The following is a 27186-nucleotide window of genomic DNA, read 5'->3' as shown; positions in this document are numbered from 1 at the left end:
TCTTTGGAACGTAGTAGATTGAGGGGTGGTGGCTTGATAGAGGTATTTAAAATTATGAGGGGGATCGATCGAGTTGACGTGGATAGGCTTTTTCAATTGAGAGTTGGGGAGATTGAAACAAGAGGACATGAGTTGAAAGTTAAAGGGCACAGGATTAGGGGTAACATGAAGGGGAACTTCTTTACTCAGAGAGTGGTAACTGTGTGGAACGAGCTTCCAGCAGAAGTGGTTGAGGCAGGATCGATGTTGTCGTTAAAAGTTAAATTGGACAGATATATAGACAGGAAAGGAATGGAGGTTTATTGGCTGAGTGCAGGTCGGTGGGAGTATATGGGAGTAAGAGTTAGGCACGGGCTAGAAGGGGGGAGATGGCCTGTTTCCGTACTGTAGTTGTTATATGGTTATATGGTTATAAACATCTATGATTTCCTCGGCTATCTCAACTCCCTTTCTTGAATAAAGTAACAACATTCGCAACCCTCCAACCCTCCATCTCGCCCGGTCCCTGTGACTTATCCAACTTGGTGCTTTCCAAATGTTCCAGCATATGCTCTTCTTTAATATCCTTAATATCTCTATTGTCAGGATTTTCAGTCCGCTTTAAGTCATCCCTACAATCGACAAGATCCTTTCCTGTAGTGAGGTGGGTTTCATCAACAGTACATTTCTTTCAAAATTGTCATGAGTAACTTTAGGTTTCATTCAATAATTATATGATTACCTGAATTAACATTGCTCTGTTACACCAATAGAACAATGGTCCAGGCCTTTGGACACTGGCAGTATAATTTAACTCTTGAAACAATATAGCTGCCAATGACTTACTTTCCAAGATTCGTACCATTTCAAAATTGGATTGTCTGTAGCTCTTCGGCCAGCTCAGTACGTTCTCCTCAATAACTATTCAGAACTAAAACTAAACATTCGCACAGTTCTGACTTGGATAAAGAGTCTGGAACAAAAATTAGGCCCATAAGCATTTGAGTCAGAATGTAATTACAAAATAAATACAGAAACCGCATATCAGTGTTTCAGAGGAGAAGATGTATTCAAGATATGTGCAACAACAGGTGTTTCCTGTGAGCTCAACAGAAAAGCACTTTTTAGACACATTGCTGCAGAATGTGACAAGACGGTTTATATATACACAGAATGAATGAATGAATATTAGGAACTTTATTTAATTATTACTGTGCAAATATTCTTTCTGGACGTTCCTAGGGACAAAAAGATGCAAGACACATATTGAAATGCTATTATTAAAGTAGGAGTGACTGCATTAGCTTAAAGTCATGGCGAGATGCCAAGAAAACTAAATAAAAACACAAATGTTCTTGTTCTGAAGCAGTTCTTAGTGTCCACAGTGTTGGGGGAGGGAGAGGAGAAATTGATTACATTGGCAAATTTTGGAATCCATGCAATCTCTGATAACAGCTAGAACAGAAAGTAACTCGAGTGCAGGATCTGACAACAAAAATAGCTCAAAATGAACGGACAAATGCAGCAGAATTTTTCAAATTGCGAATGTAAGTTAACAGAGCAATCAGTTTAACCTTAAAGATATGATTAAAGACATAAACAGCTGCTGCATTATTTGAATTTTTGTATAGCTTGTTGCCGTCCCAAAGCTGTACTCAGGATTGACAGATACGAGAAATCCAAGAGTGTAAGAATATAAAACCAATAATGTTTCGAAATTGGGGAAAATGCATTTGGTGATTTGGGTTTGGAGTAGCAAAACAATATTCATTGGAATCAGTGGTGACCTGTTACAGATAAATAATGCATGTTGTGGAAATTCAGTTTTCGAAATGAGTCTAAGACGAGGCCATTGTCATATGTTCTGTGTCCTTATTTCTCAGAGTCATTTTATGATACAGTACCATCGTGTATATCGGTATGTCAATTGCTTCATGGTATTACTGCTGCTCCGTCTATCGATGTACTGCATACAATCGAGAAGTAAATATGATAAAATCATTATCAAAGTAACGCTGGCATAGAGAAAGCGCAACTTGACGCAGCGTCCAATCCAGCTGGACATTCATCTTCCATTTTGCCCGAAATACTTCCAATTTTCTCGGACTTCCCGGCAGTTTTAGTTTCTAAAAATAGAATGCTAATTTTTGTAACAAAAACAGCTATTCTGTTTTTCCTCTCCCCTTTTCACTGCCTTTCTTTAGTATTCTGTACTGTTTTATCTTTTCACTTGGTGCATTGGATGCTTATGCAACTCAGCATTGAGTTCACTGTGCTTCGTCACAGCCCAATATTTCACATAAAAGATGATGACATTCTTTCTCCGATTTCAGATATGTCTTTGTTTTCCAAACTCCTCAACCTTCCTTCGCGTTTCCATTTTCATTTCGCATTTTCTTCAAGACAGACTTAGAAATTTTCACGTTGATCGCAGTTTATTTCTAGAAACAGAAATTCGATAGATAAATGCAAGATTGGTTCATGGACTACAAGACTCGTCTTGCCTGTTGAATGTTCTCAGCTTTTCGCATGTGACTTGTTCTCCTTTGCCTTGCGATAGCGTTCAGTTGCTCATCTCAGCTTTGACTTTGTATTTATGTATGTATGTATGTATGTATGTGTGTATGTATTTATTTATTTATTTTGCTGTATTAGAGCATAGAACATAGAATAGTACAGCACAGCACAGACCCTTCGGCCCACAATGTTGTGCCGACCCTTAAACCCCACCTCCAATATAAACCCCCTCACTTTAAATTCCTCCAAATACCTGTGTAGTAGTCTCCTAAAGTTCACTAGTGTATCGGCCTCCACCACTGACTCAGGCAGTGCATTCCGCGTATTAACCACTCTCTCAGTAAATAACCTTCCTCTAATATCCCCCTTGAACTTCCCACTCCTTACCTGAAAGCCAGTCCCTCTTGTATTGAGCAGTGGTGCCCTGGGGAAGAGGTGCTGGCTGTCCACTCTATGTATTCCTCATAATATCTTGTATACCTCTATCATTTCTCCTCTCATCCTCATTCTCTCCAGAGGGTAAAGCCATAGCTCCCCTAATCTCTGATCATAATGCATACTGTCTAAACCAGGCAGCATCCTGGTAAATCTCCTCTGTACCCTTCCCAATGCTTCCACATCCTTGCTATAATGAGGCGACCTGAACTGGACACAGTACTCCAAGTGTGGCCTAACCAGAGTTTTATAGAGCTGCATCATTACATCGCTACTCTTAAAATCTATCTCTCGACTTATGAAAGCCAACACCCTATAAGCTTTCTTAATTACCCTAGCTACCCGTAAGGGAACTGTCAGGGATCTGCGGATATGTACCCCCAGAGCCCTCTGCTCCTCCACACTTCCTGTGCACCTAACGTCCAAGTGAGATTGCTGCTATCAATATGATTCCAGGGCATGGGGAGGAACGGTCATCTTCCAGAAAATGGTTTCCCACTATACTCTGGAGAACTTTTTAAATTACGAAACGTAGAAACATACAAAAAAAAAAATCTTGAGATACATGCATGTCATTATGTCCCATTAAAAACACACTCTAATGAGGGCACAGAAACAGCAAAAACTCTTAAAAAACGAGATAGCAAGTGTCTTAGCCAGAGAAAATAGAAACTAAACCGGTAGACAGTAGGAACAGATTCTTGCGCCAATGATATCTGTACTGAAATCCCCACAAAATTGCACACACCATATCTACCAGCATGTTTACAGTCAAACCAGCCGCATCATGTTCCCGATCCCATCTGAAAGTCTTCTGAACGCAACTATCGTATCTGCTTCTAGCGGTAGCTTTAGCAACCTGTTAGACGTACCTCTCTTTGTTAATTAAACAGCTTCCCCTGCACATTCACTGTAAACGTGTCTTCCTTTCAGTCTAAAGTTTAGCTGCTGTGGTTTTGACCTTTTTAATATGGGCGTTCGTGATGGTGGTCTTGTCATGGCTTTGTACAAGGCGGAGAGAGAGGGAGAGAGAGTGAGAGAGAGATAGAGAGAGAGAGGGGGGGAGAGAGAGCGAGAGAGAGAGCGAACGACTGTGACTGTGTGGCGCGCCACTCCTCACACAGACATTTTCGCAGTATTTTCCCTTTATTTTACGAGGTCAACCTTGCATGTACGCGGGAGCGGAGCCGACTGGTTTCTAACCCGGGAAGCTCCGCTCCCGGGTCCGGCGCCGATGTCATTGCGCCACCAGCCGACCCGAGATGCCCTTTTCCACAAAGAAACCATACCGGTTTGCCACTCCCATCCTATGTGTATTGCAGACTGTAATTAATCCTAGTCCTCACAATCCACCCACAAAGTTCAGATCACTGATCAGAGTCTCATTTGTCTCTTCGATTTCTTAGTCAAGGGATAAACATTGAGCTCCAGTTCACTGACAGCTTAGCTGTCTGGACAGTAAATACAGCAATCTTCGTCTATTCCCCAGCGATCTGCCCACGTTCATCTCCTAAAGGTCGGATAAATCCTATCAGGTCATGGGAATTCATCCATCTCACCACCATCTCTCCTTTCAGCCTAAAGTTAAGCTGCCCTGTCTCTCATCTTTCAAACAAGCAACACATTTTTGTTTCGGGATACTAGTGTCTTTCCTAGGTACACTACCTCAATTTTTTCCCTATTGAACTATATTTAAAATCCCTTCAGCCATAACTTTTCATGATATTCTCTTGAATGTTTTGACGATCTTTCTCAGTTTTCAGGCATTCGCCATTTTGTATCATCCACAAATTTAACCACAATGTTTATGTTATTTCAAAGGAACAAACAGACTAACATAACCCCTTGCAGAACACCACTAGGCACGGTCTTCAAGCTAGAATTTCACGCTGCAACCTCCATAGTCTGTTGAGTTCTATACCCAAACTTCCAAGTGGCTCGGCATCCTGTGTATCTAAATCTTCATGTTCAACCCACCATAGAAAACATTAACAGATGCAACGCCAATCAGCATGCCGAAGTCACCCAAGACGAATACATTAAATCACTGAACTCGCTTTCTACAGTTCTAGATTCACTTTTGTTCTGCGATCACCTCTTCCACCCAAAACCAACATACTGGTTGCCATTCCTACCCTATGTTGTTTTTTTTTTCTGTAATCAATCTTATCCTTGGCAATCTACCCCACTAATTTCACAACACTCATTGGGGACTCAATTGTCTGTTCGCATTTGTAGTCATGGGAGCAACATTGAGATCCAATTCACTGGTAGCTTGGCTGAATGGGAAGTAAGTACAGAAATCTTCATCGATTCCACAACATTCTTCCCACGTGTATCTCCATAAGGTAGGATAAGTCCAATCAGACCATGGTAATGTGTCCATCTTAATGTCCTTCAAAGCATTTAATAACATCTACCTCTTTGCTTCATAATTCAGCAGCTTATTCTAATAGCACACTTTGATCTCACTTTCATTGTATCCTACTCCTTCGTGAATATAAATGCAGAAAGCTGATTTAGTACTTTGCCGACATCCTCTGACTCCTGACACAAATTAGCTCCATGCTCCTTCAGCAGTAATACCCCCTCCATTGTCTGTCTCTTGTTCTGAAACTGCAACATATGTAGTTAGGATTCTTCTTGAGCAAGTTGTTAAGATCGTTCTGAAACCTTTGGAGGTTCTCTTCCTTGGTAAGTTTCTCTATATATCTCTAAATACCTTGTCCGATTTCATGAGCTATGTTTTTCTTTCTCTCCCTTTAGTGACTAGAACTACAACTTCTTCTGTCACTTAAGGCCCCTTCCTTTACCATCTTTATCTTTCAATCTCATTGAACGTGCCTTATCTGACCTCTGGACTAAGTCAGTGAACTGGGGCATATGAGAAACTTGAACCGGGTGAGTGATTGATTCAGCGAGACCATATCCGTGAAATTAACTACCGGGAAAAAAAGCACCTTGCAAAAAAGGAGGGAAACCGAGAATTCGATGTCATAGGAATCACAATCATTTTAAGATGTGAAAAAACAAAAAACATGATAAGTTCTGGAGTGCGTTCTAATATTCCTGGAGATTTATGAATTCCTGAGAAAGAATTTTCGTTTTGGAGAGATATCTTTCAGATAATTCCATGTATCACCAGAGAATGGTATACAGCACTCTTTTATTATTTCTTTGCTGATTTTGCGTGGAAATAACATTAAATATTCTGCCTGAAATCGAGAGACATAGTTAGACAAATTGACGACAGCATAAAGTTTTTTTTTGTATTGCAACACCCTACCCCCATTTCCGCACCGAAAGCTGATCAGCAAGGAACATGAATTAAAGGAGCATTCAACAAGGCGCGATGCTGTCATGCTACTAATGATAGTGTGAGTCGGGACAGGATCGCTGAGCAAATTATCAATGAGACGAACAGCGTGATGTTGGGAAAATGAGAGTTGAGTAATCTGGTCTCAGAGAAAGCTCACCAGATCTTAAACAAAGTTACAAGACAGGATATGTTTCGATGCACACATCGGGTCGGTGATTCATGGCCTTTCTAGTTTCTCACCGCTCATTGGTTTCTCACAGCCAATGAGAGAAGATGGCCCCATCATGACCATTAAAGGGCAAAATTTATCTCATTGGTGCGTTTCAGTGTATTGCGGTTCACAACTCAATATGGGAAATTTGACGATTCAGAGAGAAATACTGAGTACTCGGGGGAAAGAAAAAAAAGTTCAGATCAGGTGGAGCGTGAGAAGGTTTTGGAGAGATTCTTAGCTGTCTGCAGTACCGGCTCCTTTAACATTCTGGAGAAACCTTTCTAAATGACCACCGCTATAATGCTGCACTCTGTCGTGGCACTGACGATGATGCATATCTGGACCAGTGAGTGTATTAAAAATATGGAAATTATTGGGCAAAGAATAATTCGAGGAACTTAAGTAAATATATTTTATTGTGATATATGCCGCCAGCTGTTACTGCGACTTCCATCATTGAATCCATCGGAAATGACGGGAACTAACGAAAAAAAAAAACAATGAACGATTGTTCGCCTTAAACAAAGAAATTTTGTTTATTTCATCCGCGGATCTCAGTTCCTTCCCTCAATGTCAGAAGAAGATGCGCTCCGCCAAATGTTACAAAATAAATCTACTTCAAGATGATTGCCTATGTAAGAAACAACATTGATATAAAAATGTCCTATTTAAGTAGCGGAAGCCAGTTGTAATAGAAATTAACCTGACAAGATTCACATTATATTTTGTTGTATGGTACAGACATTGAAATATTCCTGAGGATTCAAATTCACCGTACGGTGACCGAGTAAGTAAAAAGCAGTTTAATGTAAGTGTTTGTGTAGCTGGTTGACACTAATGGGACTGCAGAGATAACCACGCTAATTGCCTCAGTGGAATTGCTCTGAATTGCATATAACTCTGTAAAGCCTGTCACCCGGATATATCAGCAGTTGGAACGTTCCGTACAACTGAACGCTGCTTCTGACGGAATATGGGATATCCAGCGATTTACCACATCGCGGCCATTTTCTATCCTGCACTTGTAGCGATTGGTATCCCTGGTAAGATAATGGAGTTGGTCACTATGGTGCCGTCGTCTTGCTTTTGCTCCGCTGCACTGTTCGTACTGTTACTCAGCACAAATGCTATCATCGTCTGAAATGTGTTTCCAGAAGGACGGTTAAACCATCAGATAGTTTAGTATTAATTTTCCATATTATTTTCGATGTGATCTTGTTTTGCCTATTACGTTATTGCAGACATGAACATAGTTTCACAGATTCACACTGCTTGGATTTCTGAAGCGATACTGGTCTATGCTTTTCTGGGTTGCAGTGTCTATCAATACAGACACTTCGACCTTAAAAAAAAAAGATACAGCAGCTTTTGCAAATGACCGACCAGTGTATTTTCGACATCCATCTCTGCTCTTCCATATGTCAGTAAATGAGAACTTGTGCTAAATATTTCAGTGATTCCATTTTGTTCCCACTGCATATAATCCCTTCAGATGTTTCACCTCTAATAATGGAAATGGTGTTGTTTACTGGAGCGAACGACCAGTCCGCCAGTCGCGGAAATCGGAAGCCTCAATCTAAACTGCCAGAAGGTCGCAAATCCACTGACACTCGAGTTCATTATTGTCCACCAGCAAGGGTGCATCGACGGACACTTCACACAGCAGATTTCTGATTTTTTTTTCAAATAAAACAAAACATGCCCTGCATAGCATCTGGAGAATGACATTTGCAGATAACGATCTTTCTGTTTCCTTCCTACCCCCCAACCCCCAACTTCACATTTCTTTCAGTTAATTTAACGGCGATTGTGATCCTATCTCGGGGAAAATGTGGACTGTCCAAATGCATCACCCGTTACCTGGTTGGAATGGCAGCAGCGGATCTGATGGTGGTTATCGGCTTTGCTTTAGTGGAACAGACCAACAATATCTACAATTATTCCAGATCCCTGCTCATCACTCCTGTGTGCGCTCTGACAATAGTATTTGTGGTGGTAACAATTGACTGTTCTGTTTGGTTTACGGTCAGTTTTACTTTCGATCGTTTCATTGCAATATGTTGCCGAAAGCTGCGGGAGCGGTACTGCACCGAGAGAACAGCAACGGTGATTATGGTGACGGTGGTTATAGTGAGCTGCGGGAGATGTGCCCCGTTTTACTTTGCCGTTGAACCTTATGTCATCATTGACAACATCCCGTGGCGTTGTGCCTTCACACATGAATACGCTACTTCACCCGTGTGGAAAGGATACGAATTACTGGATAGCATTTTAACACCGTTGCTACCAATCGGCTTAATTCTAGTGTTCAATGGGTTAACAGTAAGAAATATCATTGCTGCAAATAGAGTCCGCAGAGGGCTTCGGAACAGCAGTGATAATCAGAAGGATACCGAGGTGGAAAACCGCCGAAAATCGATGATTTTGTTGTTTGCAATATCAGTTAATTTCATATTATTGTGGATGCCTTATGTAGCTCGTTCTCTCAAATGGCAAGCACAAAACTATTTTTATCAGGACAGATATTTGACATCCCCGGTATATATACTACAGCAATTTGGGTTCATATTGCAAATGCTCAGTACCTGCACCAATACTTGTATTTATACACTGACACACAGAAAATTCAGACAAGAGCTGAAGGATGGAATGAAATATGTGTTTACGTTAAATGGCCATCTGTGTAGATCACGTCCATTCCAAATGCAGTTCAGCGCAGTTTTCGAATAAAGTAGTTTGAAAATGATTAGGTTTGTCATGAATTCAAACAGGCATTTGCGTATTCATCCAGAAATTGCGAAATCCACGGAGGACTGCATACGTCATACAGTTAAGTAGGAAACTGGGCAAACTTTGAATGAGCTGGCGTGAATGTTACATTACCTCACTTTAGGCCACGGGCCGGATTGGACAAAATGGGACTTCATGCGGGCCGGGTCAGTTGTGCACGAGCGCGTGATCCCACAGCTTTCGTTGCCTTCGTTTTTTCAACCTGCTCTCATATGGCTTGGACTCTGCTATAAATACAAAGCGTTCCACTTTACGAATTTCGTTTCTTATGAAGAAGATTGCCTTGGAAGCATTATTGTTATGATCGGTATTAACTTACAGTCGTAGGCTACAAGGAATTTGTGATGAGAGAGAGAGAGAGAAACCGATGATATTTTGGCTAAGATTGTTTTGGGCGCCACACCCTTTCCATTAATAAACCATTTGAAATCGAACATTAGCAGACACAAATGTAGACCTAACGAAACAAATTGTAAATATTGGCTACACAACTGCACGTAATTTTTATTAGCCTGCTTCCAACAATCAAACTCAGACAACGAACACAGTTAACCTCTATTTTTTATTGAAGTGCTCACGTTTACAATAATAGAACAGTCAAAAATGAATGACTCACAATTTTATGACACTAAATATTTCATAATGCATTTTGCTTACATGTGGCAGTGTATCGAACAGTGTCACTCATGTTTCACTTGCTGCTTCCAGACACTTGACATCTCTGGGCTTTAACAACCCTGTCAACATCAGGGTGCAGTTTCTGGGCAGTTGTGATTCTCATATTGTCATTCAGATGTCTGTTTGTCAGCTGCAAGAGCAGTTTGGATTTGTTAATGTTCATTATGGCGAACGCCGGCTCACAGAGATATGTCGTCCCGAACATGCAAAGGATCTCTGAGGCAAAGTCTGTCATCTTGGGGTACATCGGTCCCAGGTATTGATAGAATGAGTCCAGGCCCACAGTCTCAAATTTATATGTCAAAGCCGAGTTGCACTGAATTTCGATTAGTTCTATTTGGAGTTCCTCCGACACATCTGATGCTGCGTTGACGGCAAACGGCGAGCAAAATAGTGAGAAATACTTCTCGAGCTGAGTGAAGACTTGGAAACGATTCTGAAGCTCACTTTTCAGCCGTGATATTTTGTCCTTGTACCTGTCCATATTGTCATCATTCCCATGAGCGACACGGACAGACTGCAAAGAGGGGAAATGAGCTGGTTTGCTCCGGGATAGTTGCATCCATCACAGGCCTAATTTAATTTGAAAGGCACGAATGCTGCCGTAGTATTCCGTCACAAGTTCGCTGCGGCCTTGCATGTTAACGTGAAGCACATTTAAGTGCTCTGTTATATCCACCAAAAATGCAAGATCACGAAGCCAGTCTGGGTCCTCAAATTCTACCACTACCTTCCCTTTCTCGTTCATGAACAGTCCAATTTCCGCACGTAATTGAAAAAAGAAACGTTTGAGCACAACCCCTCTGCTCAACCAGCGGACTTCAGTGTGGTAGGGTAGGCCGTGACCAATATTACTTCCGAATAAAAGATTGTAAAATTACCGATGGTCGAGTTCCTTGGCTCTAATAAAATTAATTGTTTTAATTACTACATCCATCCCATTGCCCATTTTCAGGCTCCTGCAACATAACACCTCTTGTTGTATAACACAATGAAAATTCCTGAATTCCTGCTCTGTATTCTTCGTCTGAACTTTCTCTCTGAGTTTCGCAACAACATCTGACTTTTTCCCGACCATGCACTGTGTGCCATCTGTTGTCACGCTGACAGCGTGACTCCAGTCAACCCCCTGTCATAACGGGGTGCGCTGGGAGCAGACCCAATTGCAAGACACATACACTGAAGTACTCGGAACAGGACTTGACTAGAGAGCAGGGACAAGAACACAGACTAGGGCTAGGACATTGGCAAGGCAAGAGGGACCAGGGCAAGGAACTGGGAACGCGGAACCTGTGCTTGGACTCCAAGCCGGAGTCTGGACAAGGACCCAGAACCTGGGTCTTGAATCGTGCTCGGACTCTGGAACTAGGCGAGGACATGACGTGGTTACAGGACTGGAAATGGCTTGGGTTCTTCGAGACGAGGACATGACGAGGCCTGGGTTCGAGGCGAGGACAGGGCCAGGATTGGGTTCTTCGAGGCGAGAACATGACGAGGCTTGGGTTCTTCGAGGCGAGGACATGACGAGGCCTGGGTTTTTCGAGGTGAGGACATGACGAGGCCTGGATTCCTCGAGGCGAGGACATGACGAGGCCTGGGATCATCAAGGCGAGGACATGACAAGGCTTGGGTTCGGACTCCGGATCTAGGCGAAGACATGGCGTGGTCATGGGAGACAGGACTAGGCGAGGCTACAGGGCAGAACGTGAGACTCCTTGGCAGGACGAGGGAACTCCAGCACAGGACGAGGCACAATGACAGGACGAGAACATGAAGCTTAACTTGGTACTCTGGAACAGCCAAGCCTTTGACTTGCGACGACAGGAACCTCGGAACACAAAGCCAGAAGCCTTAACTTGGTCTTGGGGAGGACAGGACACAGAGCATTGGTATGGAGCACGGGAATACGGAGCCTTGGTCTACAGAGACAGGAACACAGGGACATGGAACACAGAGCTAGGACCGCTCCTTGGGAACAGGGCTTGTGGCCGGGGCCCCACACAGAATGCTGAACACGACGAGACCGTTCACAACACAAAGTAGTAGCAAACGGCCGGACCTGCCTAGTGAAGGCGGGAACACAGAGGCAGTACCAACTCAACGATACACAGTTCTTGATCTTGACACATTAAGGCTCCGGTCTCGCTCCGGTGGTTGAACTTGACAAGGCTGCAGGCAAGGTTCTAGACACAGGTTGCAGGCAAAGCTCCAGACACAGGTTGCAGGCAAAGCTCCAGACACAGGTTGCAGGCAAAGCTCCAGACACCGGTTGCAGGCAAGGCTTCAGACACAAGTTGCAGGCAAGGCTTCAGACACAGGTTGCAGGCAAGGCTCCAGACACAGGTTGCAGGCAAAGCTCCAGAAAAAAGTTGCAGGCAAGGCTCCAGACACAGGTTGCGGGCAAGGCTGCAGACACAGGTTGCAGGTAAGGCTTCAGACACAGGTTGCCGGTAAGGCTTCAGACACAGGTTGCGGGCAAGGCTCCAGACACAGGTTGGGGGCAAGGCCTCAGAAGGAAGGGGAAGGGAAGGGACCGGTCCTGCCTTACGGTAACGGCGAAGACGGCCTGGTTTACCCACCGGTAGCAAGGACAGTAAGGGACAGATCTAACCACAGGGTAATGGCAAATACGGCCTGACTTACCCCACGGAGGCGAGGACGGGATTCTGACAATATAAACCAGCACCCACACTCGAACCCAGGTGCACTTATATTCCCAGCCCCAAGACGGGCATCATGTGCCTGTGATTGAGCCCAACTGAAACAAGGGACAGCGGGCAGACTCGTAGTCTGGAGTCCACAGACTGGACGGTGAAACAGAACGCAGACTTCACGGACCAGACCATGACATCGTTGCATTGATATATCCGCCCGCGGGGATATTTGTCCCATCTAGTTCAGGTGCAGATTGTCCAATTTCATCAGGTGACCTCTGCCCCAGCAGAAACCCCATTAGTTTGAAACGTGAACCCTTTTTGCTTACATCCATCCGGCCTGTCCTCCTGTACCTGTCGTCACCATCATGTGGCGCCAGGCGTTATCAAATAGTTAGAGATCTCCTCCTCTCCACCCTCCCCTGCTGTTCAACAAAACCACAAAGCTAGCTGCTGATATTCTTCTCTGAAAGGCCGGGTCTCTGTTCATCAATCTTCAAGTCCATCTGGTTCACCAGTGGGTTAAGTAGATTACATTCCTCCCTCCAAACTTCCATGTCAGGTTCATGTCTGCTCTGCCCACTGGACAATCCGGGATTTCTCCTCGTTTTGTCGCTGCCATTAGGGAAGAGGTGCAGGAGCTCGAAACCACACTAAGTGTTTTGGGAATGGAATCTCCTTATAATCAGGCTTTTCTCACCCCTGGCTCTCCACTCTGCTAAGGTTGCTCACTTTAACATTCATGTTTGTCACAACTTCTCCATCTGTCACAACACTGTCTTATATCCCAACACACTGATAGAACAATTTCAGTCTTCCTGCGACTTATTAACAAACCTGGGGATATTTGACCCGCCTAGTTCAGCTGCAGCCTGTCCGACTACTACAGGACAGTTCTGTCCCATTAGTGTGAAACCTAACCCTTTCTCCTTGTACTAGCTGCTCACTCTCATATCTATCTGCCCTGTCCTCTTACTCCTGAGCTCAGAAGCACGTGGCAAGAGGACTTCTCCAGTGATTACAGCTCTGCCTTCTTCCACTCTCCATTGCTATAGATTAGAGTCACAAGCCTGGCTGCTGCTGCTCTGAAAGGCCGTGTCTGCTGTTGATCAGATCTGCAAATCCTTCTGCTGCACCCATGCATGAACTGCTTTCAACATCCACTTCGACCCTCCCACGTCAGGCCAATGTCTTCTCTGCCCGCTTGACCATGCAGAATGCGCCCTCTTATTGTTATTACCATCAGGGAGAGGTACAGGAGCATGTAACCACACTCAGTGTTTAACGATAAAGCTTTTTCCTCTCCACTCTCAGATTTCCAAACGGTCGACGAGCACTGCCTAACATCAGCCTGACCTAATCGGTTTGGTGGAAGGAATCAGAAGGTGGTTGTTGTCTTCTTTCCCTTTTGCAATCCTCATGTTCTTGATATCACTGTCGATGTCACTGGAATTCTCTTTCATCTTCTCTGTCAGAGCAACCCAATGCCCTATTTTAGCCGTCCTCATTTATTTTTCAAGTGTTTTTTTTTTTCTCATTCCCAATACTCTACAAGAGTCCTTTTTGACCTAACAGCCTTTATGCGATATGCACATGGACATCAACTTCACGTTGACCTCTCAGCATTTCTGTGTTTATACATCAACAGCCGGCGTTTTCTGATGGGAACATCGACATCCCTTTTGACCCTAACAGCCTTTCTCTGATAGGTACATCTGCATCCCATTTGACACTAACAACCTTTATGTGTTTATACACCAACAGCAATCGTTTTCTGATAGGCAAATCAACATCCCTTTTGACACTAACGGGCTTTATGTGTTTATACACCAACAGCAGGCATTTTCTGATAAGAACATCAACATCCCTTTGTCCCTCGTAGCCTTTAAGTGATATGTAACATCAACATCGCTTGCAAACATATACTGTGTAAAGGTATTGACCTTGCATTTTATTCAAAGGGCAAGAAGCAGATTTTGTACTCTTCAGACGACGTTTTAAGGACTCTCAGACCGTGCTGGAAAACAGTCTATCCCACCGACATTTGCCGTATCTCTACTGATGCCATCCGAGTTGGCCTTTCTCCACTTTCGGATCTTAACTGAACAACTCCTTTATCAAAAGTGCTCCAATACACCCACTCCTGTCATTTGCCCTGTCTGATTCCCAAAGAGGAAATCCAGTATCTGCTTTTCTCTTGTCTGAACTTCCACATATTGATTAATTAAACTCTACTGGACACATTTGACAAACATTATCCTATCCAGCCCTTTTACAGAATGGGAAACCAAGTTAATATGTGGAAAGTTAAAATCATCTACTACAACAACTTTATATTTCCTTCAACTGTCTAGAATCTCTACAAATTTGATATTTTTAATCCCAGACAACTCGGCGGAGCGCTATACCAGACAGTACTATTGACATGTTCCTCCGTTTTATTCCTTAGTTCTCTCATTGTGGCCTCAGTAGACGAGTTCTCCAGTACGTCCTCACTGAGCACTGCCATGATATTTACCTTTCTGAGTAACGGCAGCCCTCCCTCTTTATACAGCTCTCTCTATCATGTTTGAATCATTGGAACCACAGAACGGCAAATCACCAGTCCTACAGCTCCTGTTAGCAAATCTCCCTAATAGATAGCATCTTGAACTGTACAGTGCAGAAACAGTCATTTTGACCCACAGTGTTCTTCCAAGTTAATTAAATTGGTTATCAAATGACCAATAATCCAATCGATTCTGCTTTCTACATACATCATATTCCCCTTCCCTCTCCAAGCGGACACCTATCTCTTGCCTCCTGCAGCTTAGAGGTTATAGGAAGGCGGTCACGAATATCCATCAACCGAATAGTCTTCAGAATGATCGAAAGATCGTCTAACTCCATTCCCCTAATGCGGTCTGTAAGGAAATGCAACCATATGCAGCTTTCTCAGTGCAGCAATCATTCGCCAGAGGTCTCCTTGATTTCCCACATCCAGCACGGCAGTGCTCTGGGATCAATTCCACCTGTTCTACCCGTTCAATAAAGGAAGAGAGAGAACTTAACAGAACTTCACAGAGTCTACCCCCTTACGCCAAAGCCTCAGAGCTCCACTCTAACACAGACTGTTCGCAAAATGGCTTCTCCGCTACTCTCCAAGTTACTTTCATTGGATAGTAGTTATCCAATCAAATTATCAATGAACAACTGTGTCTCTTTTACTGGAAAGAAGCAACATCCCGAAACTCACCTCATTATATGACTCCGAAGTTACTCATGGTTAACGAAAATCAAAGTTAGGGAGGGGCAGAAAATAAACCAATACGATGTCAGAAAGAGAACTGGAGTAAAAAAAAGTGTGAAGATGTCAAAGCTTAGGTCTCCTTACCTGAACACATGGAAGATTTGCAGTGGAGGTGACAGCACAAATAGTAACAACTGTGTTTGATCTAATTGTTATTGCAGAGAGGAATTTGTGGCGTGACCGGAACTGGTCATTCAGTACTCCAATGTTCAGCAAAAGGGAAAGGAGGAGGGTGTCTTCGTTCACTGCGTAGTGGAGAAGGGTGAATATAGATGCAGGGACAGTGTTTGGGAGTAGGCTTCAGTGGAAATAATGAAAGGCGGGGAAAAGAAGGCATGGATGTGTCTGGGCTCCAGACCCCGGGCGTTTCCTCTCGATGGGCCAATGCATAAATGGGAACATATCAAGGGGAAGTGAGAGGCTGACTATGTTTGACATGGGTGATTTCATCTGTACATTGATTAAATTAATCGAAGTGGCAATGTACAGTAGTAGAGGAATTTGTGGAGAGGTCATGGGCCGTTTCTTCTGGTGGTGTGTTGCAGAAATTATCCAAGGTCATCTATTTTAGATGTGAGATTTGCCATGAGTTTGTGCAATTACTACGATACCTTATGGTACAGGATCCCAAAGGAGGAAGCGAGCACAACATGGGAGAATTCCAGACACAGTTTGAGAATAAAAAGCTTGGTCCAGAACCCATGTCCTCATCCTAGATAAGGGCAGTTAGACAGGTGTGTAGGTGGAGATTCTGGGATGGAAAGTGTAAATAGGCTCAGGAACAGGTCAGTGGGTGAGTAGTGGCAGATGTTAAACAGCTGGTTCATAACCCTCAGCAGACATTGATCCCAATTCAACAGGGTGATGAACCAGCTGTACTCAAATAAGTTCATGGAAAATATTATCTTCCATTATATTACATTATAATATTATATTATTATAATTGCATTATTATTATATTAAATATTACATTATAGTATACGTGTACACTATACAATAAGTGACTAGAGATGGTGGAGCCAGAAGACTGGAAACTTTTCAGGAGCCGGTAGCAAGAGATGCAATTCTCAAGCTAACAGCGAAATGGCAGATATAACTAAAGAAATAGAAAATGGAATTCACAAGGCCAGAAGTGAATAGTTACATTTGGCAGATCAAACGTAGGAGGTCAGCCGTTAACTGTCAGTGGTAAGACGCTTAACAACGTTCTGTACAGAGGGATCATGGAATCCAATTTCATAGCTCCCTGAAAGCGCCACACGCATTGGTCTTGTGGTAATGAAGGCGCCTGGATACTGATCTTTATTAGTTAAAACACTGAGTTCAAGAAACAGCCAGTTATGATGCAGTTGTATGAAATTCTGTTCAGGCTGTATCTGAAGTACTGATTTCATGTATGGTCCCTCCATTGTAGGAACGATCTAGAAGGTTTAGAAGGTCTAGCACGGGTGGCATATAGGATGCTGTCCGCAACCTAAGGCATATTCTATGTTTAGAGTTGCGAGAAACATGGGCGAATATCTTTGGAGCAGTGGCTGAGGGGACACTGGACAGAAGTTTATAGTTTTGAAGGCCATCGATCGACGCAAATATCTTTTCTCCAGGATAGAAATTACTAATCATAAAGGGCGTGCATCTGATGTAAGAGCTATGTTCTGAGTATCTGATGTTGTAGAATCCGTGATGAGTGCCGAAGTAACAAGTCAGTTAGAAAGGTATAATTATATATAATCAAATCATCATGGGTTAGTGGAAGATAACTCATGCTTGACAAAATTAATCGACTTTTCCCAAGATGTGACCAGCAGTGTTGACAGAGGGAACCTTTAGCTGTGGTGTATTTAGCGTTGTAGGGGGCATTTGATATGCTGTTAGCTGAAAGGCTGATGCACAAGACCAGAGGGTACAGTACTGGGGTAAATGTAATGATGATGTAATGTCATGGAATGATGATGATGATAATCACATAAATTACGGAGGCAGAATAAACAGTTATGTTTCAGGCTGGGAGGGTGTAACGAGTGCTCCAAAGATAGTTTCTGGTTTCTGAAATGTTGATATTAATCACTTGGTGGAGGGGGCAGAGTCTGAGGGATCCAGTTTTGTCAATGAAAGGGAAAGAGATGGGCGGACATGCTGTGAGGAGACATTTGATCTGTGGAACAGGGCATAGAGAGTTTCGCTGAGTGGAGCAATCCTGTTGAATGGATTTTAATGAGAGGAACGAGAGATCACATACAGTGGTCGGAGAAATCCAAGTGTACCATATTCTGTATTTGAAAAGAAACTGTAAATGAATGAATTACTGAGGGATCCAGGTGTTGTCCTGCACAAATTGTAACAAGAATACAGGCAGGGACAGCACGAAGTTGGGGTAAAAACAAATACAGCTTTGTTGTCAACTTATTCGTCAGATTCAGAATAGGAAGATGGTGGTGGCCAGGACATGCATAGGAATGGTAGAGTCCTGGGTATGGTCATTGAACAGTGAGACCTAGAACTACAAGTACATAGCTCCATGAAAAGGGCAGCAAAGGCAGTGAATGGTGAGCATGTAATGTTTGTCTTTAACGCCCGAGCAGTTGCAGTTGTACAAATCATTAATTAGACCTCACGTGTACAATGTACATCGCTGCTCAATGCACACGAGGAAGGATGTGATAAGGCTGCATAAGGCGTAGGAAATATTCAGAGGAATTTTATCATGACTGAAGTCGCTGAGTTGTGTGGAAAAAACAGGGCTGGTTAGAACAGTTTTCCTGAGGCAAAGGTGGCTGAAGAGAGACCTGACAGATGATTATAAGGTTCTGTGAAGCATAGTTGGCATCTACTGTCAGAACCCATTTCCCACGGGGAAAATTCAAAATGCTTACTGTTATATATTAGAGATGGCTACCAGTGGTGTTCCACAGGGGTCTGTGTTGGGGCCGCTTTTTTCACATTGTACATCAACGATTTGGATTATGGAATAGATGGCTTTGTGGCTAAGTTTGCCGACGATACGAAGATAGGTGAAGGGGCCGGTAGTGCTGAGGAAACGGAGAGTCTGCAAAGAGACTTGGATAGATTGGAAGAATGGGCAAAGAAGTGGCAAATGAAATCCAATTTTGAAAAGTGTATGGTTATGCACTTTGGCAGAAGAAATAAACAGGCAGACTATTATTTAAATGGGGAAAGAATTCAAAGTTCTGAGATGCAAAGGGACTTGGGAGTCCTTGTACAGGATACCCTTAAGGTTAACCTCCAGGTTGAGTTGGTGGTGAAGAAGGCGAATGCAATGTTGGCATTCATTTCCGGGGAGTAGCGTATAGGAGCAGGGATGTGATGTTGAGGCTCTATAAGGCGCTGGTGAGACCTCACTTGGAGAACTGTGGGCAGTTTTGGTGTCCTTATTTAAGAAAGGATATGCTAACGTTGGAGAAGGTACAGAGAAGATTCACTGGAATGATTCTGGGAATGAGAGGGTTAACATATGAGGAACGTTGGTCCGCTCTTGGACTGTATTCCTTGGAGTTTAGGAGAATGAGGGGCGACCTCATAGAAACATTTCGAATGTTAAAAGGCATGGACAGAGTGGATGTGGAACAGTTGTTTCGCATGATGGGGGAGTCTAGTACGTGAGGGCATAACTTAAGCATTGAACGGCGCCCATTCAGAACAGAGGTGCGAAGAAATTTCTTTAGCGTGATAGTTGTGAATCTATGGAATTTATTGCCACGGGCAGCAGTGGAGTCCAAGTCATTGAGTGTATTTAAGGCAGAGATTGATAGGTATCTGAGTAGCCAGGGCATCAAAGGTTATGGTGAGAAGCCGGGGGAATAGGACTAAATGGGAGAATGGATCAGCTCATGATAAAATGGCAGTGCAGACTCGATGGGCCGAATGGCCGAGTTCTACTCCTTTGTCTTATGGTCTGAAGTCAAGTTTATTGTCACTTCGACCATAAGCTGCTGGCACAGTACACAGTAAAAGCGAAAGAACGTTCCTCCAGGACCTTGGTGCTACCCGAAACAACATAAAACTACACTGGTTTATGTGAGACAGCTCAAGCCTATACTAGACTACGTAAAAACAACAGAACAACTGCATGAGTCTACAGACCTGCACAGGACTACATAAAGTGCACAAAGGCAGTGCAGGGCAGTATAATAATTAACAAGCAAGACAATAGGCACAGTAGAGGACACATTTCAATAGAATAATACATGATGTAGACGTCAGTCTAGACTCTGAGTATTGAGGAGACTGATGACTTGGGGGAAGAAACTGTTGCACAGTCTGGTCGTGAGAGCCCGAATGCCTCGGTGCCTTTTGCCAGATGGCAGGAGGGAGAAGATGCATCTGGTGCTGCGTCTGGTGTGCTGCATTTCGTTTCGGTCGCCTCAGATTGTTCAGAGTTTGGAAAGAGTTTAGCAAAGTTTTTTTTTAAGGAGTAGTTCATCAGTTTCAGGAGAAGTTTCAAGAGGAGATTTATGAAAGGAGTTACACAAAGATGGATTGTTCTTTCCGAAGCGGCAGAATTCAAAGAGGGAACTGAGAGGTTAATAAGAGTCATCAATAAAGGTGGTATCTTTCTTATAGGATGGAAATACTGAATACCAGAGGAAAGTTTTCAAATGAAAACAAAACAGAGAGTCGAGGGTGTCTGGAATCTATTTCCGGGGTGGTGCAGGAGGCAAATAGAACAGTGACATTTATGAGGCCAGGACAGGCAAACAAAGACACTGAGGAAGGAGGGATATGGACAACATACAGGCAGATGGATTAGTTTAATTGGTACAGCCCAGCTTCACAGACCAAAGGCCCTCTTCCTGTCATGCACTGAAGTTCTCCGATGAAGGAAATGAAGTTTCCTCTCCGTCCTGAATATCCGTTCCATCATTCTGAGTCTGTGACCCAGGGTGATTGACTTCTCATTCAGGGGATACACTCTCCCTGCAGTCGGTGTGAACCTGAATTTCTCCTCACAATTCCAGAGAATACAGACCCAGATCACTCACTGTCCGTTCACTCAGCCAGCCTGCCATCCTGGGAACCAGTCCAGTCCGTGAGGGGAATAGTCACCGCACTCGCTCGGCTGCAGGGATAAGCTTCGTGAGGAAATGTGACGTAAACTGGAAATAACATTCAAGGTGCATTCACACCAGAGACCTATAAGAGACCTCAAAGCAAGACATCTGCACCCCTCTTCTCTAATTCTCCTGCAACACAGGACAAAATGCTGTGTGCCTTCCTCATTACCTGCCGTACCTGAATGTCAACTCGCAGACGTTTCTTTGCGAGGATCCCAGGTCCCTCTGTAAATTTCACTACGCCACCGAGACTGTTCCTCTCAGAATGGATAGTCTCACATTTCCCCACATTCTCTACATGTGCCACACACTCAGTCGTTCACTTCTGTCTGCATCCCATCCCGCTCTACATCCTTCTCACTACTGACCTGCCACCCAGCTCTGTAACAGCAGAGTCATGAACATACTCCCACATCCAAACTCAGTGATGTACACCGTGAACAGCTGTGGTCTCAGAGCAAGCCCCTTGTCATGCTTCTGGTCACAGCTTCCTAGATTTGAACGATCCATTTATTCAAAGGTTCAAAGCACAATTTAATAACGGAGAAATATATGCAATATATATCCTGAAATACTTCTTCTTCTCAACCATCATGAAAAACAGAGGAGTGACCCAAGAATCAACGACAGTTAAATGTTAGAACCCCAAGGTCTCCCCAGCGCCCCTCCATCCCGCGCATAAACAGCAGCGAGCAACAATCCCCTTCCCACCACCGGCAAAATATAGCGCACCCGCCATCAGCGCTCAAGCGTGAGCAAAGCAATAGCAAAGGCAGAGACTAGCAGTTACCCTAAAGACTACATCGTTCACCCGATAAATCGACATGTTCAGGCTCTCTCTCTCCTATTAAGGAAGAAAGAGGTGACTCCATTTTCCCGCGAGTGGGGAAAGATAACAAACAACTCGCAGTTTTCGATGTTAAAAGTCCGTTACGTCGCTTTTTTTCCAGCTCTGTGCCAGAAGATCACAAAGATTCCGGGTCACCAGGTACAAAACAGATGTTCCGACTCCACCAACGACACACGGGTCTCCTGTACATACGCCGACCCTTGATCCTCCCGTCTCCGGTTCCTCGAGATCTGAGGCTTCTGAATAGGAGCCGAAATCTTAGGCCAAGCCTTTGGCATGTCGAATAACCGCCAGTTGTGGAACCCGGAGAACAGGTCCCATTCCCGCAAAGAATCGAAGTCAGCTTGTAACTCCATGTCCGGGTCTTCAAAAGAACCCTGAAGGGAAAAATAGAGATATCAAAGATGGAAATAGAGCTGTTTCCGAAGATGCAACTAAAGGAGTCGCTGTTGGGCGCCAGAATTATTCAGCTCCGCCTCCTCATCCTTCTCTCTCTGCCGTCAAACTGTTTCTAACTCTCAGTGCACACAACTACATTACCCACAATCCCAGGTCCTCTCAGTTCCACCAACACCACATTTATCAGTTCCCAGTTTTTCAATCTGTTTACCGTTTCCCGAACCCACACTGACTTTGGCAACCCTGCCGTTACTGTTGTCCTAGCCCCGTGAGTGGGGACTTTGGGTCTGTGTCTGTATCTCTACCAGTTGAACACTGGCGCAGAAGACAATGCAAATATCTCTAGTTCTGTATAACAGTTGTATTGGAAATGACTAATTTTAACGCGCTGTTAGACCAGTGCTTGATTGAATTTTATGTCTACAGTGCGACATTTATCTGTAGGCCGTATGGCTTTCTCAGTGGGTTTGCATTTCGTTGAGCAGGGTTAGTAAGCTGTGATGAACGACAAACTTGAGTGGCCCTGAGCTGCGATATTTACAGAGTTTTAGACATGATGAAGTTACTCCGGCGTATTCGACACTTCGTGCAGCTCTGAACTCTACCCTAATTCATATTTTATTTCTTGAATGTACTCCATCGATTCAGCTGCTTTGCAATCGGGAAAACACAAATTATTTTAATGTCCTTTATGATACCAGATTTTTGACTGATTTTGAGTTCCGGAAGTGCTTTATCTCTTTAGGGCACGTTGACGCAGTTGTTTTTTTCATATATATAACTCTGACGTATTCTGTTTCCCTACGCTTTTTACCTGTCCCTAGAATTAAATGTGATAGTGTTCGGGTTCCGGCAGAACCACATACATGCACCACTTTGTAAGCGTCAGGTGTTGAAATATGCTGAGCAATGTTGCAGATGACAGGTGATGAGACTACAAGAGAATGGGGACAGAATGGGGGACAGGAGGACAGCAGACCAGCGATCTGAGCCAGTAAATCCAGACGGTATTGGGATCACATTGGTACTGAATCGCGTTTACTGCAAGGGGATTAGCAACAGGGAACAAGTTTTGTTACACTTGTGCGTATTTGTGAAGTCACCCGTGAGGAACTCTGAACAAATTCCTCCACAGTCTACAACCATTCATCCCCTCCCCGCCCCAGCTTAGTCTGGGAAGGATGCAGCAACAATAGAAGAGTCAGAAGAAAGAACATTATAGGCAGTAATCCCAACACCGGCTTCTATCCAGGGTTTATCACTTTCTCAGAGCACGTGGTCACTCTTTGCTCTGCTTCCATGAACATGCCCCATGATATTATTCAGTTACTACCATGTTTAACAGTGTAGATACTATACCCGGGACCTTTGCAACTCCACCCTCAAACATGTGAAGTCAATACTTGTCAGTATTCCAAAAGGATATTTTTTTTTCTCCGTTATGTTCAAATTCGTTTATTATTGTTTTCTGATTCGACGCCGAGGTGTCTACAAACGAAGGAGGTGTTGTACACGTGTTAAAGATTACAGCAGTTATATATCCACCACGCTGTAAGATTCACTGCTAATTCAATGGCTTTTCTGTAATATTTCGCTTCTAAGGCTAATGCAATGGCTTCACTGTAATGTTCACTGCTGAGGTCACGGTTTCCCTGTAGCCGCAATGTTTGGATTATGGTTGAAGATAACAAGACTGTGGTATGCATGTTCGGCAATCAGAGATTGTTGCTCTGTCTTGTGAATCTGGAAGGATGTTTTTCGCGGTATTTTGTCGAGGAGAGATGAAGAGAGAAGACGCGTGTGGAGTGCGCTGGTAGACCACGGAACGGAATGGACTGGGTTCAGAGGGTCGGAAGGTCGACGACGCTCGGAGGAGATTGATGGTGGAAGAATGACTACTAAGTGTGCTCCAACGTGCAGTTTTGACTTTTCCCAGAATCGGGCTTTCTAAAATTATTTTTCTTCCTAACCCTATATTCAGATTAAGATTCACGAACTTCAATCATTTACTTGCAAATGGTGTACTGTCTGATATTTTGTGTTATGGGTTTGTAACTTGGCGGTACATTAAACAGCATCCACACAAACGTGATTACCCAGTATTGCGGGGCCCATGTCTGATTCCCCTAGACGAACACGAGAGTCTATCGGTGCCCCAGGTGTAGCGGGGCCATGACCTGTCCATACTACCAGGGAGGAGGAGAAGGTAACCGTGTGGACTCAGCCACAAGCTGAGTTGCCCGTAGTCGGGGGCGGATATTTCAGAGACTGGGTTCAATCATTTCTGATGAGTGAGGGGAAAGAGTGGTCGGATTTGGAAAGTTTAATTAGTCCCCGTCTTCCAGTGAAGTGTGGGGGCTCTGAGTTGACATCAGCGCTCACCTCCCTGGCGAATAACTGGCTCAGTGCACAGGCACAGAGCCCTGCTGGAAGCTAAGAATGTTCTCTGGAATAATCCCTATCTCCGAGAGGGAAGAGGAGTGTGAGACGTGGGTGGAGCAGACCTCTCAGTTGTTAGATGAGTGCCAGTGCTCTGATGACGAAAAGATTGGTCGAAAGATTGAAGGTGTTGCCGGCTGATGTAGTGAGAGCCGTGAAAATTAACCAACCCTCTGCTCTCCTTGCTGAGTATCTAGACGCATTAGAGAGCGCTTTTGGTCCGACAGGGAGCCCAGTGAAGTTGGGGGGGGGGGGGTGGTTAAAACATGCTTCAGGAGAATGGGGAGAAGCTGGAGAGGCAGTTGAATTGTTCGCGGCACCGGGGGGTGGGGGAGGGTCATTCAGGCGGCTGGGGTGGATAAGTAAAGGATGGACCAGATAGCCAAGGGCGCCGAGCCCCAGGACATGATTGCTTGGGGTCTCTTACAGTCCCGTTAAACGCGCCCCCTCCCTCATACGTTGAGCTGATCAGAGAGGTGCGGGAGGAGGAGAACACATCGGAGGCGTGGGTCGACTCCGTCAGCCGGTACAGTCCTCGGTAGTAGCCCCTTGTGGTGAAGTGAACGCGGTCAGCCCAACCCGGGGAATGGTAAAGGAGATGGTGGCAGAGCTGAGATCTGAGATGTCCCGGGTGTTAACAGCGGTTGTGGACGCTCCGGATTGATCGGACTGGTAGAGAGGGGCCCCCCTACGGGGACGGACTACGCATAGGCTGCGGGTGGCAGGGGTTCTGCGAGAAGAGGGGCGGCGGTAGAGTCTGCTTTAAAAATATATATGTCTTTGTCACACAAAACATCAGAGAAGCATACTTGCGTAACGGTCTATAAACCATTGCTCAGTCAGTGCCGCAGAAGGATATTATTAGATTCTCCTGTCGGCACCGTTCCGTCTAACAACTGAATACAAGCGGCATATAATTATGTAACTTCAGGTTCCTTCATGGGGATGGAACTGGACTCTCTGACGGTGGTGTCTGAAAGAGGATGTTGTCCAAGTTGCATGCCATCTTGGACAATGTTTCCCATCCACTACATAACGTACTGGGTGGGCACAGGAGTACATTCAGCCAGAGACTCATTCCACCGAGATGCAACACAGAGCGTCATAGGAAGTCATTCCTGCCTGTGGCCATCAAACTTTACAACTCCACCCTTGGAGGGTCAGACACCCTGAGCCAATAGGCTGGTCCTGGACTTATTTCCCGGCATAATTTACATATTACTATTTAACTATTTATGGTTTTATTACTATTCATTATTTATGGAGCAACTGTAACGAAAACCAATTCCCCCCGGGAGCAATAAAGTATGACTATGACTATGTCTATGACTATCAAATGAATAGTGACCAATATTGAATTGAACGTAGAAGTCACAAATGTCTTCGTTGTAAGTGCAACAAATTCCTTTTGTCCGTACTATATGAACATTTCTTCCATAAACACTCGCTTTCTCTGGTCTGCCCGGATTGTACCACAACCCGATCTAATGATAAAAAGAACAGACAACGAGCGTTCTTCCCCAACGGCTTGAATGTTTGCTAATATCCTTGCGCAAAAGAAACATCTTATGTTTATTTGCTAGAAATCCCATCAATGATACCAATATTGAGATATTGACTGTGCAGTTTTGTATCTTGCTGAGCGGTGAGCCGTTATACTTGCTGCATGTGAGTGGGCATTAATAATTCAGGATATTACGAATGCTGTCGCACTTGCCCTTCGTAACCCGTGACAATGGGATCAATGATAGTTGAACATCATCTCTGGTCGAATAGTTCTGTAGAGTGACGTGTTTGAAAACAGACCTTCGCATTGTCAGTGGCGGTGTTGGAGTAGCAGCGACATTACGAGTGTAGAACATACTGGAACTGGGCAAGCAGCTTAGTTCTCCGTGTGGACAGAGATGGGACTGGATATGCAGTGAAATTATCACTGTGGTTAGCGATGTGGGATTTGATCAGTAGGGGCGCTGTAAATCTGGTCAGTGATGCGCCTGGATCTGCAGTGATAATACAGGAATCGCTTCTTTCCATCTGGTTTCTGAATGGATATTGAACCCATAAACACTCCCTCACTACATGTTGTCCTCTTTGTGCACGAATTCAATTTAGCTCTTTTATATATTATCTTCTAACGTGATTTTAAACCTCTTTCTGGGTCTGATTGTGTACAGTCTGTGTTTCGCTTCTAAGATTCACGGCTGCTTTATTTAGTATTGCGTAGGGTCCATTTAAGAAATCAACTGCGCCTCTGATAGTTGTAATCTTCCAGACGTTCAAACTCTTTGCCTGTTTCCTATCTGGCAACTTCCTCAATCTACTGTGCAAAATCATCCTCCACCACTAATCATTTTACAGTACGTTTGAGATTCCTTCTGACAAATGGTTGGAAAAGGGTTTTCCTCAGTTCGCTCTGGATTACCAATCCCTTTACACGGTTCTATTGTCCAAATAGTGTCCCGTCGCGCAGGGTGAGAAGGCTCTTCCGTTTTGATTATTTCCACCACCAGGTGTAGTGAAGAAGATGCTGATTATGATTTATTCTCTGTAT

Source organism: Mobula birostris, chromosome 4 (assembly GCF_030028105.1).
Source record: "Mobula birostris isolate sMobBir1 chromosome 4, sMobBir1.hap1, whole genome shotgun sequence".
Lineage (NCBI taxonomy): Eukaryota > Metazoa > Chordata > Chondrichthyes > Myliobatiformes > Myliobatidae > Mobula > Mobula birostris.
This window is presented reverse-complemented; position numbering follows the sequence as displayed.